Genomic DNA, 13294 nt, shown 5'->3' on the forward strand with positions numbered 1-13294 from the left:
ATACATATTTTTACCCATCCATCTATCTATACATACATACATGCATCCATCCATCCATCCATACATACATACATATCGACTCAATTACGAACACGCTTAGCATTCCTATCATGGCCATCTCCTCGGATGATTGTCTCGCTCTGGTTTGGATTTACATATCAACTTATCCAAACTCATAACCTCATTTCTTTCATTCCATAACAGTGATGGAAAAGGAGCTGGGAAATGGGGGGGGGGCAGGAGTGATGATAGCGAGGCTCCCTTTACTTTCAGTTTGGAAAGACTGGATTCAAAAGTGCGAAAAGACGATATTTTATTAAGATAGAATTATCTCTTTTACAATAATCTTTTCAGTCTCTGATGTCATCTCACGATTTCTTTAACTCAAAATGAACATTATTCCAATTTATATTTTGGGTACTGTTGCCATTTTCCCGCTTTGTCTGTTTACCTCGCTGCACTCAACCATGGTTCTACAAGACGCAAGAGTGGCTGTGTGGTAAGTTGCTTGCTTACCAACCACATGCTTCCGGGTTCAGTCCCACTGCGTGACATCTTGGGCAAGTGTCTTCTACTATAGCCTCGGGCCGACCAAAGCCTTGTGAGTGGATTTGGTAGACGGAAACTGAAAGAAACTCGTCGTATATATGTATATATGTGTGTCTGTCTTTGTCCCCCCCCCCCAACATTGCTTCACAACCGATGGTGGTGTGTTTACGTCCCCGTAACTTAGCGGTTCGGCAAAAGAGAACGATAGAATAAGTACTAGGCTTACAAAGAATAAGTCCCGGGGTCGATTTGCTCGACTAAAGGCAGTGCTCTAGCATGGCCACAGTCAAATGGCTGAAACAAGTAAAAGAGTAAAAGAGTATTGGTTTTCCAATTAAATAAATTTTTAAATTATTAACACTCACGAACGGAATAAGTTTATGTGAGTCACTCTCTCTCTCTTTCTCTCGATATATATATATATATACATATATATACATACATATATTTTATTATTAATAAATCATAGGGTAGCAAAAAAAAATTTAGAAATTTTATTTACTACCAGTGGTCTAGCGAGAAGAAAAAATTAGTCAATAGACTATATATTATTAATTTAAAATACAAATGCCTATAATAGGACATCTAACCCGCTAGAAAGAGCAGCAAAAAACTCTATACCACAAAATTAGGGATAATTTCGGAAGGGAATGAAAAGGGTTAGATGTCCTATTATAGGCATCTCTGTATTTTAAATGAATTATATATATATATATATATATATATATATATATATATATATATATACATATATATATACATATTATAGGCATCTCTGTATTTTAAATGAATTATATACATATATATATATACATATATATACATATATATATATACATATATATATATATATATATAAATACATATATATATATATACACCGGCATGGTCACATGCTTCCGGTCAATAATCCTTTTCTTCCTTGGCTATCGCCGAGCAAACACGCGAACTTACTTCGTCCCCACTTTCAAGTTCGTGCCTCACAGCGTTCATAAACATAATTTTTCCCGTCTGGCCGTATAGCCTTTTCTGTTTGTTTTCCTGTCTTGTTTTTTGTCCGCCACTACATTCCTCCATGGCAATGCTTAATTTGTGTATACAAATTTAATTTGCGGTCCATGGGAAGAGCCGTTTTAGCGATGCGTCCTGCCCAGCTCTTCGAAACGCCGGTGTTAAAACGGAGGTAGCTGATGAAGAAGAATGTTCTCTATGTGGCTTGTGTGTTTTCTCGTCTACGTTTTGTTTGCAATGTCCTGTACCCAAATATGCACCTATACATACAAGTGGATGTCGGTATGCACATACCTGTACGTATATATGCATATACTCATTTACTATTTGTTTATATATATATATATATATATATATATATATATATATATATATATATATATATATATATATATATATATATATATATACATACATAATACACACACACTCACGTGTGTGTATTAGAGAGAGACAGAGAGAAAAGATTTTAATAACTTTATTGAAGTAGTCTTATTGCCTCATTCTGAAATAGGCCACGCCCCCAAACTGGGCGGGCTTACTTCACATCTTTCCGAATCTTCGGAAACACTGATTTGCCATTGCCTCCCGCCATATCGTTCTTCGTCTTTACTCGAACCCCTTGCCTTCCTCATCACCCTCAGTATTACAATGAATGTCTGGATTACCTTAAAATATTTCTACAGATTCCCTCGTTAGAATGGTAAATACCAATATTCCCCGTTTTAGTGTTGAACTGATTCGATGTTTACAACTTTTTTTTTCCGTCTGTCTTCTTGTTCTGAGTTCAAATTCCGTCGAGGTCGACTTTGCCCTTTTATCCTTTCGGGGTTGATAAATCAAGTACCAGAGAAACACTGGGGTGGTTGTAATCGACTAATCTATCCCCTTCCACCGAATTTCAGGCCTTGTACCTTTAGTGGAAGGGGTCGTTCTTATTATTCTTTGTTTACTTTTTTTTGTCGATTGATTTTTTAGTGTCTTTTGTTTAATTTAAGATATTGAATAAAACATGATCCTCACTCCTCCTCCTCCTCCTCCTCCTCCTCCTCCTCCTCCTCCTCCTCCTCGACCACCAATACCACCGTGTGATATCATTTTTATGACATCATGTTGATATCATGTCTCTTCTAAATGACGTCACTGTTTAGTACTTATCGTTTTCTTACTATCTTCGACTGTGACGGAGAAAATCCCAGTTTAAAAATAGACTCAACTCTTAACCAAATGCGCAACAGTGAGTGGGGGGTAGTAGTAGTAGTGGTGGTGGTGGTGGTGGTGGTAGTAGTAGTAGTAGTAGTAGTAGTGGTGGTGGTGGTGGTGGTAGTAGTAGTAGTGGTGGTGGTGGTGGTGGTGGTGGTGATAGTAGTAGTGGTGGTGGTGGTAGTAGTAGTAGTAGTAGTAGTAGTAGTAGTGGAGGTGATGGTGGTGGTAGTAGTAGTAGTAGTGGTGGTGGTGGTGGTAGTAGTAGTAGTGGTGGTGGTGGTGGTGGTGGTGGTGGTGGTTGCAGGCAGTTTTCTGGCTAACTTGAAGTTCTTTTGCCAGTTCTCGAGTGGTTTTATGCGGATCTTTCTCAATGACCGTCGTCACGTGACAGATGGGCGTCCACTTCGCTCACGGTCTTCAAGTCTCAGGTCTCCAATGCAAAATCGTTTAAACCATTTTAGAGCTGACCACTCATTGGTCATTTCCTCACTAAACCTTTCGTTGATACCACGAGCAATTTCAGCTGCATTACGTCCTTTTTTTAAGTTGAATTGTAAAATTGCTCGAATATCGCGCTTTGACAGTTCCATTTCAGATGACGGTAGCAACGGTGAAAAAAATCAATGTTAATTTGTTGATGCATTTAAAAATCCAAAACTGCAAAACTTCGGTATAAATTCTTCATGGTTCAAAACGTTGCTTACTTTTTACGTAACCTGATTACTCTATACTATTAAATCTCGCTTTCTCTACTACTGAGATCGATAATGAAGGACTGCGATCGATTTAATCAACTATAATGAATTTAAAGGACTCTGAACCTACAAGTTCGAATCAAGTACTGAGATCGATTACATGTACATGCTGCTGTTGTAATCTTTAAGCTTGAGTTATCTTTGGTCTTGACACAAAAATAGGAAGACAGAGGAATATAGACAGACATGGGTATTAAGGAACTAGGGGTTCTAAGGTCCAAAGCGCCGAGATTGGTAAGGTGAGAACAGACGCTCGCTATAAGCTGAAACATGTGCTGAAAAAGTAGGGGAGCGTCGTTCCCTCGAGTAACCCTTCATTTCCAAATCTGCTATACAATGAAAGAAAATAGTTTTTGAATCTGGAGAAGTTGGTATATAAACGCAAATCAGGGCGAAACAATCATCTGTAGGAGTGGTCATGGGAGAAACACTATCGAACCTGATACTGGCAAATGTCTGCAATGAGAAAGTGGTTGTTGAGTTCATGGCCATAGTGTGTGTATATGTTTGTATGTATGTATGTATGTATGTATGTATCTATCTATCTATCCATCTATCTATATATATATATAACAGTCTGTTAAAGTCTGTCATACCGGCCATGATGAAATACCACAAGGTATAGAAAATACGTATTCGCCTTTATATATTTATATATTCAATCCTTTATATTGAACACTCAATATTTCATCTATTCAATAAGACATATTCCATATATTCAATAAGACATTCAATACTTTATTTCATTGTACCATCCATTTTTATTTTATATTATATATTGTATATTCCATATTCTATATCCCACATTGGTTTTGCAGGAATATAAATAAAACATAAAAAACAGACAGAGCTGGAACTCTTTTAAACAAAATAATATATTCCTCTATACACAATCATACAAAACCCCTTTTTTTGTATTTATTTTTACTCACACACACACACACACACACACACACACACACACACACACACATATATATATATATATATATATATATATATATATATATATATATATATATATATATAAGAGGGATGACCACTAAGTGGACATCCCTTTTGCTAGAAGAAAACCACCTACGGTCTGACCACTAAGAAAAGATTGTTAAATAACTATGTCCTCTAACCGGCAAAATTCACTGCGGAGAATTATTTCCGGTATTTGGCGCGCCAAAACGAAGACTTTTGAAATATAACCCCAAATGTAATTGGTAGGATTATATACAAGTTCAATCTCATGCGGACGTCTCGTGTATAGTTCTGCAAATTATATTGCGAAGACGATCATACTGAAGAGTTGCAGACAATTACGTAAGTAGTTAACAACGAAACCGGTCTGTGATTAATCTTTGTATTTTGTATCTTTTCATTTGTCTTGCTCGTTTACGTTCTGGTGTTTGCTGAATATTCTTGAGAACAATCATTTCTTAGTGGTCAGACCGTAGGTGGTCTTCTTCTAGCAAAAGGGATGTCCACTTAGTGGTCATCCCTCTTATATGTATGTAATATAATTTTTCTGAATCTTCAGATTTTTCAATTTGCTAGGCCACTGGTTTTAAATTGATATTAATCAAATTAATATTCAATTTTTCACCCTTATTATTTAAATTTATATATATATATATATATATATTATATATATATATATATATATATATATATATATATCGTTTCTTTTAGAAAAACATAAAACGAAGAAGCACAGAGCAGTCTATATTTATTACTGGTGAAGGCCTGTTCATAGGGTTCCCCTGGGTTTCTCGCCATAAAGAGTATCTTTATGGCATATTATCAGACCCTCAGACTTGTTGACCTATGGCCTCTTTAAAGTATGGAGGGGGGAACGAACTGGATATAAACAATGGGAGTTGTCTCCCTCTTCTGGTGGTCATCGGCTTCTGGCTTTGTCGTCCTTCTTCAGCCACGCTGCCTGTCGGTCATAAAGATAGAAGGTATGGGGTTATCTCCCACTCACATCCGCAATCACTTTCCAGCCATGGTGTAAATGTTATCGTTACTACCGCTATTATCATTATTATGCCGTTCCCAAAACGCTAATTGGAATTTCCTGAAATGCAAGCACGGCCCCAAAATCTCCGTTCTAGATGAAGTTCAGTATGTTCCGTGGTGCGTGCGAGTTTTTCAGGATTTCCATGTGTTCGGCTACGCATAGCTTGCAGCGTTTCGTTCCATTAATGTTCGGACCCGGACGCGAATATTTTTTCCCACGAGAGTTCTGGACCCCAGTAATGAACGCATTTGCATACATCCAATCAGAACTCACTTTGGATTTGTTGTCAAGTTAATAAACAGAATCTACCAAGTAAACTCGAGACGAAGAACGGTGTTGTAAGTCGACCGATCGCCAAGTTCTGATTTTAGAAAGAGACAAGTTATTAGATAGACGGCGGTGGTGAAAATGAATTTCATGATAATGATTACTTTACAAAACTACTCCAATACACCAAATATGAGAGCTTTTCTGTTTGGCTGCCACTTTTCAATTTCTTCAATTTCTGTTGATTTCAATTAATTTCATGTTTGGTGTAATGATGTGGTTTTGTAGGCTAATCTTTGACATGAAATTCATTTCCACCATAAATCAATAAATAAAGAGTTAATAGCTTTTAAAGTTTGTGCATTTTGGGTAATTTTAGCCTATCAAAAGCCACAGACATAGTAACAAGCCAAGCTGCTATTCAGGTGGTCATTTTTGGCTTATTAAATGGTGGTCGTGAAATGTGCTAAAAATAATAGCTAAATAGCCTTAAAACAAGCACCAAATTTTTTGTTTGTTTTGGTTTTTGCATAATTGTATGAATTCCTGTGTATAGAATATAAATTTGCAAACATTTTCTGAAAATATCAAAAAAATTAAAATGTTATGAAGGGTTATATGCCATGTGTAAAGCAGAATTCCACCAATATTTCATTTGTTTGTAGCTGACACGCACAAAATAACAGCGTCCAAATCCTGTTTTCCGACCAGGTAAAAATGATCAAACTGTAAACCCCTGTAGATATTTTTTTAAAAAGTTTTCTGGAAAAAGTAAATTATCTCCTGAGATTTATCATGAAAAATTACATCAATCCACCAAATTTTAAAATTTTCCCAAAACTTTGAAATTTCCACAGGAGAGAAAAGATCCCAAATATGAAATCAGAACAAAAATGGAAGAAATTGGAAAGTGACAGCCAAACAGAAAAGATCCTTGGTTTGGTTTGCTCAATCAAAGCTGATCTTGGGGTTAAACAAAAACAACAAAATCTGTACTATAATGTCCATTTTGTCCCGACTTTACCTTATTTCGGGAATTAATCTTTAATCAAATCTCCAACACCACTACCACCAATGCCATCACCATCTTATTAAAGCAATGTGGTATGTGTTTATTTATGGTGGTGTTGGTGACGGGGGGGGGGGGGTAGATTAGCGAAAGAGACTGAAATCTAAGAGATTAACTATACAAAATGACAGCCAGAGGGTAGTTGGTTATAAAGGGGGCAAACAAGGAAGGAAAGAAGGGAGGGAGGGAGGGAGGCATTGAGAGGCAAAAGAAAAATACAAGAGGAAAAGGGAAACAGAAAGGAGGCTGATAGTTCATTAAACCCAACAGGTTGCTTGTGAACTTTCAGTGGGGGTAGTGGTGGGAGGATGTAAGGTGTCTAAGTGTTAAGGTATTTGCGAACAGTAAACACCCCCCCCCCACACACACACACACACCGAACACCAGCGTTGTTGTTGTTATTATTATTATTAGTAGTAGTAGTAATAATATGTAGTGTCCGGTCTCACGGTTATTGTTTTCTTGCCATAGCAAAGTATAATTGAGTGCAAACTGTAGTAGCAGTCGAGTTTGAAAATATAACTCGACGGAAAGGAGATTTTACTGTGGAAAAATGTGGCTTGGTTTTCTCCGTTCAGGTAAAAAGAAATTCAAAAAACTGAAGGAAAAAAATCCTAAAATTATATTAATTTGCGTTATTAATTAAATTATGCATTTATTGTAAACTTCACACTACTTATTTAATTACGTAGCAAATTGTTACTGTGTATGTGTTTTTGTTTTCGTGTTAACTATCTGTTGTTTTCTTTATTTATTTTTCTCTGCTTTATTTGTATGTCGAATGTCAATGTTGATATTTTATTAGAAACACTTCTGTCTTCGATAACATTTCTCTATCGTCTTTATTTTTAATGATATTTTTTCGGTCCAAATCCTCAAATTTTGCTGAGAGGTTAACAGACAATTTAATCGACACCAGAACTTAATTAATACTATATTTTATCGACCCCCCCCCCCCAACAAATAGGTAGCTTGTACTTTATTTTATTAATTCCAGTACTTGACTGGTACTTCGTTTTTACCTTTATAACAGCGAGTTTGTTGCGTATACAATATAAGAAATCTCACTATTTATCTCTGCAGTAATGTAAACTGTAACAACGCCAGAATAAGATACTTTGGCCACAAGGGCAACAAAATACCAGTAGAGCATAAAAACATTTAACCAGCAACAATACTTCAATACACAAAAACCTGGCTACTGTATGCAATTAGGTGCACTACAACACGTCTGAAAAAAGGTAAAAGGGGGGACAGAAAGGTATAAGTAAGGTAAAGACAACAGCGATAATCAAAAGTAGATGCATAGTACACAGAATAAAACATCAAAAGGAAAGAAAATTGAACAGAAAAAAGGAACCATAAAGACGAAAGGGGTACATAGGAAAGATAGGAGTAGTGTTGCAGAATTTCAGAAAGCATGAAGTTGTTAACAACTGACACAGGTAGTCTATTTCCATGCTTTGTGGAAAATGTTTCTGAAAGTTATGAGTAGAGTATTGTGTGTGTGTGTGTGTGTGTATATATATATATATATATATATATATATAATATATATAGTTTTAGGGAAAAGAACCAAGTTTCAAGAACTCATAGATGAAAATCCACTATCACATATAGAAAAATTAATAATTAAAAGCACAATAAATGATCCTTGAAAGATGAATTCCAAAACAGTGGCTCAATATCTATAAAGCTCAATTTAATTTTAATTTTTTATAAATTGATTTTAATTGAGTTTTTACCTGTAATTTTGGATTTTGTCCCTAATATATATATATATATATATATATATATATATATATATATATATATATATATATATATATATATACACACGTATTCCATGTCCATAGGTGACGAGAGATATTAAATTTTAAAATGTGGCCAAATTTATTGGAAAGATGATGGATAATCTTGCAGGTTTCTTATCAAGTCAGCTACTAAATGCCGAAACTTTAGTGTGTCCAATGCTGGTACTTTATTTTATCGACTCTGAAATGATGAAAAGCCAGGTTTACTTTAGAGGGATTCGAAACCAAAACATAAAAAGGTAATAACTAAATGCAATAAGATATTTTGTTCGATGCACAACCGAATTGGTCACTATCTCGTTCTTTAATCTTACACAATGATTTCTAGGTATTGACATAAAATATAATTGATTTTGGAAAAGGAATAGGATCAACTGAACCAATCGTAAAGCTTCTTTTTTTTTTCTGTTGATACTTGATTGCTAAAACAAAGTCGACTCGGAAAGTATTTGAACGTGGAATTTGAAATACGACATAGAGAATGTTTTCGATCGCTTTTCTCCAACTTCTGTCATATTTATTTGTCTGTCATCGTTGTTATTAAAATGAAATTCACCAAACCAGTCTCTACGTTTGTGGTTAGACTGGTTAGAAATAGCAGCTGAGATCTTCAAAATACACTCTGCTGTCTTAAACCGGGGAAAAAAAAAAACACGATAGATAACGTAGGCTTAGACTCCTGAAAACTGACTGGACTGTTTATGGTTGGAATGGCCTTTTACCGTAAGTTTGCTTGGTCAAGACTAACGTGGAGCTTAATAAATATCAAATAATTTAAAAGTGAGAGAGAGGAAAACATGAGAAGAAAAGAAAAATAGACTTCCGTACAGACCGGAATATGTCTCTTTACACACAAAAGATAACGACAGCTAAAGAGGGAATACTACTGCCTGTTCTAAAACTTTTTAAGTGGAACTTATCTATGAAGTGCTTTTATTAATATCTATATTTAGCTGACAAATATATCTCGCTTATAAAGACAGCTATTAATTTCAGTTTTACGTTCTTATCGGTTCAATATAGCCAAATCTTTGTGTATTGTTGGGCGGAGGTAAAGAATACGTATGCCACCCGTTTTCAACCTAACCCTAAGTACCGGGTGTACGTATTCTTTGCTTTCGCCTGTGTTTGTTGATCAAATGTTTTTATTTTCTATTGGTATTTTGTTGCACTTCCGGCCAAGGTTATGCTGACATTGTCACAGTTTACATTACAGCTGAGATGAATTGCGAGATTTCTTGTAAAATGGAGTCAAGTTGGATTTGAACCCGAGATATGTATCTGTTGATATATTATCTCAGGTTAAATATCAAATGTTAAAACTTTGTTACCGTTGTACAGAAATAAAATTAATATGTTGTTCCCAGACCATTCTGAAAATGTTAGCCTTATTCAAAAGAAGTAGAATGTTAGTATCAGATAGGAATAACATCAAAATAGTTTCATTTCATCATACCCTCTGACCTGTATTGCACTATTGAAATTTCTTAACATTTCAAAGAAGTTATGTGATGAAGAAAAAAATTTTGTTTCGTTTTTTCTTCAATTCTCAACATATATGGACAGTTTCTATTTACTGAAGAGAGATTAACTATTAAAAAAAAATGACTACATCTCAAAATTTTTAGGCTTACATTCATAATTGTCTCTGACAAAACCCATAGCATCATGTATTTTAGTGGTGTATATACATCAGATATGGTAAATGGATGGCTATTTTGAATTTCATGCTGTTTCAGTTGCATTCACTGAGTTTTATTCAGCCTGGCAATCTTTCTGCAAAATCAGTGAATCATTATATTCTCATAAGTCAGTATTGGGATGATATTTGCTTCAATCTGATATGTATTGTGCTTTTAACTCAATAAGTCTATGAAGAGATTTCCTCTCAGACAAAAACTACTGCATCTTGTCTCTCAATGGTGTATATATACATTAGGTATAGTAGACAGCTATTAAAATTCTGATCTTCGCATAATTATTGCTAACAAATGAAATACATATTTTAAAATGTCAGGTAATCCCATAAGTAATGTCCAAATTTTGGGTAAGGAAAAAAAAGTGATCAAATTTTACATTTTATTAAATATTCCTATCATTATTTATAATTCCTACCCTTATTGATGATTCCATCCATCTACTCATCAGTTTTTTAATTTCACTGATGAAAAACTCTTTTGGCTTTGAATGCGCCTTCCATAAATCCATCTTCAAGGGGTAAATATTAGTAATGAACTCAGATTATTCTGTAAATAGAAATTATATCAAGTAAAACATTTACAAATTCATACGAGTCTCAATCATTACCATTTGACATTTTAGAATACTGTAAAATTTGATAGAAATTACATATTTGATATTTCGGACATAATTTACAGGATGACCAGACATTTCAATTTCTTACAGATTAAACTATCAAATTATGGCTACTAAGTCAGAGCAAATTTTGAAAGAGAGATCTTGTGAAAATGTCACATTCTATAATGATATTAAAAAAGGTAAGATACAATATTGACATAGAAATAATTTATATAGCCATATACATTATTGTTAATTTAGTTCAAATTCATTATGTATCGAAATAGTTGCCATAATTTTAAGAGAGGCACCAGGCAGTGAAATAACCAATTAGATAAAAATGTTGGAAACTAATTGGGTCATTTCAAAACTATTGGACAACAGCAATAACTGCAAGATGTGGTAGTGAAACATTTTGGTGAAATTTCACTTTTCTCTTCCTATCCATGAGCAGATTAATCTCTTTTCCAGATAATCTGTATAGAAATAAGTTAACTGCTGTCCCTTCTACCTAGGAATCTTCAAGCATCACTTCACTTATTGCTTAGGAATGGTTACTAGGTATAAAGGGAATGGTACTTGTGAAAGACTCACTTATCAACATATAAATATATTCATGCTAGCATGGGTTGGACGATTTGACTGGGGACTGGTGAAACCGGATGGCAACACCAGGCTCCAGTCTGATTTAGAAACTCTGCCAAATCAGACTGGAGCCTGGTGTTGCCATCCGGTTTCACCAGTCCCCAGTCAAATCGTCCAACCCATGCTAGCATGGAAAGCGGACGTTAAACGATGATGATGAATTCTTTCTTATTCTGGCATGAGGCCAGCATATTTGAGGGGTGAGGAAGTAGATTACATCAACCCTAATATTCAACTAGTACTTATCTTAGCAAAACTGAAGGGATGAAAGCGAAATCAACCTTGGCAGAATTTGAACTCAGAATGTAGAGAAGGATGAATTACCACTAGGTATTTTATCTGGTCATGCTGACAATTCTGCCAGCTTACCACCTCATATGTATAATACACACACACACACACACACACACACACATATATATAGGCACAGGAGTGGTTGTATGGTAAGAAGCTTGCTTCCTGCACATGCGTTGGTCAGTGTTTTTTTTGCACTGCAAGGAGTCACGTCGCTGTACACTAACGTTGTGAATTACTGAACAAGTGAAGCACAACTACAAGGTAAGGCATTTGTTTTTTTGCGGGATACAGTGGAGGTTTGCTCATGTTTATTTATTTTTGTCGAACAAGAAACCTCCACTGGGTTCCTGGCAAATTGTCTGCCTGTAGTTGTGTTTAAAGTCTCACTTAGTGGTGAGAAGTGTGTTTTGGAGGCGTATCCCTCCTACTATAATTGTGCTTATTTTTTACCATTTTTTGGTGAAATTGTTGTGTAATTGTTTTGTGTCCTTACCAAGAGGATTTCCGAGTTGGCCAGGGAGTACCAGGATGGCCAGAATAGTTTGCTGTGTTTTGGAACTGTTTCCTGTCTTCTTCCTTCCTTCCTGTATTTTTGTTTTTTTTTAACTCTATGAACTTTTGTTTTTTGTGAACTTTTTCCCACCCACCCCCAAGTGTTACCAGTGCCTAGAACCAGGCCACATCAAAAAGAACTGTCTCCAGGGCCAGAGTAGGGTCCTGGAACAGTTGGTTGTGGAAGACCCTCCTCCAGAGAAGTGAGTATATCAGAGAAAGATGTGGTAGGGAGGTGTGGACAAAAATAGTTTAGAGTAAAAACAGCAAGAGTTGAGATAATTCTGACAGAACTTGATTTGGGATGGAAGGGAGATATGGCATACTTCAAGAGTGAAGTGCAGTATGCATATGTCTGCATATGCAACTCTGGGTATGTAATTGTACATTATACATATATACAATCATGTATATACATATATTTCTAAAAACATGTTCTTATCTTTGGACACCAGGATCTGGACATTAAAGGTTGGGTGTGGCTGATATGTTCTACTTCTATAAAAAAAAACTAAAACAGCATGCATGGTTAAGGTGTGTATCACCATTTTAAATACAGACACACCACAACTTTGTCTGTGTACATGTTGGCAGAGATTGTTCCCAGCATGAGCAGAGGAAAGAAATGATACACAAAGTATGTGAATGCATCTACAATGAAATCCTACTGAAATTGAAAAACCTGCAACTTGGGCTAATTAAGGAACCCTACATATCAAGAATCACCCTGGCCACTAAGAGCACAAGTCCTCACCCAACTGTTGTTCTTTAGACTACAAGCTTAGTGTAGGTCTTTCCACCCTAACCACTTTTGCCAGTC

At 35.5% G+C, this 13294-nt stretch overlaps 1 protein-coding gene across 4 annotated transcripts in view; it reads left to right on the plus strand.

Moving 5' to 3' along the window:
- LOC106881740 (unconventional myosin heavy chain 6) overlaps positions 1-13294 on the plus strand; it is a 261243-nt gene that overhangs the window by 39226 nt on the left and 208723 nt on the right. For 2 of the 4 annotated variants that reach the window (XM_089341739.1, XM_089341737.1), the window contains exon 1: positions 7278-7446. The exons of the other annotated variants lie outside the window; for them this stretch is intronic. The gene's annotated coding sequence lies outside the window, so the exon portion shown is untranslated. Of the gene's footprint in view, positions 1-7277; positions 7447-13294 lie in introns of those variants that run through there. 4 annotated transcript variants of the gene reach the window in all.

The sequence above is a fragment of the Octopus bimaculoides genome, chromosome 25 (genome assembly GCF_046866305.1).
Source record: "Octopus bimaculoides isolate indiv1 chromosome 25, ASM4686630v1, whole genome shotgun sequence".
Classification (NCBI taxonomy): Eukaryota; Metazoa; Mollusca; class Cephalopoda; order Octopoda; family Octopodidae; genus Octopus; species Octopus bimaculoides.